Raw genomic sequence first — 3,033 nt, 5'->3', positions numbered from 1 at the left:
GGGAGTATATCAGATGGAGCGTCCGTAAATCATCATTCATAAATGGACCGAGTAAGTTTACAGGTAATGGAGAGACTAGTCTCGGTCCACTTCTATTCACATTTGTTGACGAACAGTGTCCGGTCCACGTCTACCTTACGTTTAATGCCGTTAGTTTTTAAACCAATAACATTACGATTGAGTCACGGACGTTAGTTGAGTCATTCTCACTTGGTGTGCGTAGATAACACGCTATCGAAAGCCACGCGTTTTCGCCGTTAAGACTTTCACGCGAGTTAAAACCCTCCAGCGTCTCTGACTTTCTGTCAAACCGCTCTCTCTCTCTCTCTCAATTTGGGTCAAAACCTGTAAATCTTTCTGGCAAGTTAGGATTTTTTTTCTCTTATTTCTTCGAATCTGGATCAAATTTACGTACTCATCCATGATTTCTGACTCAAATCAAGTGTTTGTTTTCTTCGATTTGTAAATGATTTGAGGTTTCTTTCAACTTATTATCAGATCTTGGTTTTGGGGTTATTTGTTTATTTAAGTTTCAGAGATTATCGTAGAAATTGAGAGATCAAACTGTTTGATCTCGATTGGTAATAGTTCTAAGGAATCTTGATATCCCTAATCGGTGAGGTTTCGAACGAAAGGAAAGATTTTTAGGGTTTTCGATTGCCCAGATTCGCAAGAAAAACGATTTTAGAGTTTCTTTATACATGGAATCGACGGGGTCTTCCTACTGGTGCTACAATTGCAACCGATTCGTAAGGGTTTCGGATCTCGACTCTATAGTCTGTCCTGATTGTGATGGAGGATTTGTCGAAGAGCTCGACAACCCATCTGGATCTACACATGGGGAGGCTCCGCGGAGACGATCTCGTGCTGCTGCGATGTACATGCTTGGAAATCGTCCGACTTCAGATCAGAACATGAACACAAGGTTTCGCCGCAGCAGAAGGAACGGTGGAGATCGCTCGCCTTTCAACCCGGTTATCGTTCTTCGAGGTGGGGTTGATGGTGGTGGTGGGGTTACTGCTGAAGTGGGTGTTGGTGGTGGTGGCGGCGGCGATAGGGGCAGCTTTGAGATGTTCTACGATGACGGCGCTGGATCGGGCCTTCGTCCGTTGCCTGCAAGCATGTCTGATTTCTTGATGGGCTCTGGTTTTGATCGCCTGCTAGATCAATTGGCACAAATCGAGATCAATGGCGTTGGGCGATTCGAGCATCCTCCTGCATCAAAGGCCGCTGTTGAATCTATGCCGACAATTGAGATCATTCCAAGCCATGTTGTTTCCGAATCTCACTGTGCTGTCTGCATGGAACACTTTGTTCTTGGTTCACAGGCTCGCGAAATGCCCTGTAAACATATCTACCATTCGGATTGCATCCTCCCATGGCTTTCTCTTCGGAATTCTTGCCCTGTTTGCCGCCACGAATTGCCCACAGACGTGCGTGGGAGAAACTCACCCGTGTCTGAGGGAAATCAAGAAGAGCAACCTCCAGCAGTTTCTGAAGAAGACATTGTGGGACTGACGATATGGAGGCTCCCTGGTGGTGGGTTTGCGGTGGGGAGGTTTTCTGGGGGCGCACGTGCGGGTGAACGTGAGCTTCCTCTTGTTTACACGGAAATGGATAGGGGTTTTAGTACTGGTGGTACTCCAAGGAGGATTTCATGGACGTCGAGAGGAAGTAGAACAAGAGAAAGTAGTGGTGGACTGGGTGGGTTTTTCCGTAATTTTGTATCATTTTTTCGGAGGCGTAGATCTTCATCTTCCCGTTCGAATTCAGAATCTGGGACTGGGACCACCACTACCCGTAGAAGTAACTCCGGTTCAGTTTTCAGTAGAACATCGCGGGGGCACAGCAGAGCTTCGGATTTGGTAGATGAAGGGAGATGGTAATTTGCAATATATGGGTTTTTTATTCTGTGTAAATACCAATTAGCAATGGGAAAGAAATGGAGTTCCCGCTTAAAATTTTGTTGAGGAAAAAGAATTTGTAATGGAATGTGTATCAGATGCTTGTTGCCTTGAAGAAGACACCAAAGAAGAAGAAGAAGAAGAAGAAGAAGAAAGTATGTAGTTTGAGATGGCCTTCGGAGCAGGTACAGGCCTCCTCATGTACCAACTGTGTTTGTGCTAATTACATTTTTAAAAGAATTCATTAGTTTGTATCACTTCAAATACCTATTGTATGAATCTTATTCTTTTCTTGTCATGTAATCTGTTGTTTGTTTCTAGTTTCAGTTTGATGTATCAATCTAAAGTTCATCCTTAATGAAAAATTTGAATTGTATTTCATTTTATGAAGCTTGTGTGATGGTCATTTTTTCTCATCTCTTAATGGGTTTTGGGCATCAGACTGTTGAGTATATTTTTTGTTGATCAACCATACATCAAAATCATCAATATGGCATGAACTTTTGTTGAGGAATCTTTTGTTGATCCTGAGGCATGGTACCTTACCAAAGAAATTCTGATGCTTAAGGTTGAAAAAATGCAGTTCCTTCCTAAAAGTCCTCTTGATTAGAAATCTTGCCTTTATTTATAGAGTTTACCTTTCCCAAACTTTGTCCCCATAGAACGGTTACAACGTTCCAGGGATTCATGCTTGTTACCTATTTCTTGGATTTTTGACAGAGATTATACCTTTGAGAAATTGCTACAGCTGTCTAATTTAGGGCATCCAATACTTGGAGGAGATGCTTGTGTCACCCTAGATAGGACTGGATGATTCCCGAATCAGAGACCATCCCATCCTGCACTGCAACCTGTTTTTACATATCCCTTTGCCCAGGATTTCACCTTAATATACCGAATTTAAAATGGTAATCTTCTTATAATTGGGGGTCTATCTTGAAGAATGGTACGCCGCCTCAGAATTCCTTGGCATGTGTTGGGTTCTCCAAAGTAATGATCTCTCATTTAATCAGATTAGTTGTTGAGTTGTTGCCATGTTTTTTCCCCCCAAGATGTAGAAGGGTACAGACACTTTCAAAGCAAGAAAACAGATCCAAATAGGATCTGTTATTAACTTCTGCCTCCAATC

The 3,033-nt window shown here is 42.7% G+C and overlaps 1 pseudogene; it reads left to right on the top strand.

Moving 5' to 3' along the window:
* The first annotated feature begins 298 nt into the window (after window positions 1-298).
* Window positions 299-2,290, top strand: LOC147385995 (putative E3 ubiquitin-protein ligase RHC2A pseudogene; annotated as a pseudogene).
* The last annotated feature ends 743 nt before the right edge of the window (window positions 2,291-3,033 follow it).

The sequence above is a fragment of the Akebia trifoliata genome, chromosome 14, assembly GCF_017979445.1.
Source record: "Akebia trifoliata isolate Shusen 1 chromosome 14, ASM1797944v1, whole genome shotgun sequence".
NCBI lineage: Eukaryota > Viridiplantae > Streptophyta > Magnoliopsida > Ranunculales > Lardizabalaceae > Akebia > Akebia trifoliata.
The sequence above is the reverse complement of the archived record's forward strand: the minus strand, read 5'-3'. Positions and strand labels throughout refer to the sequence as shown.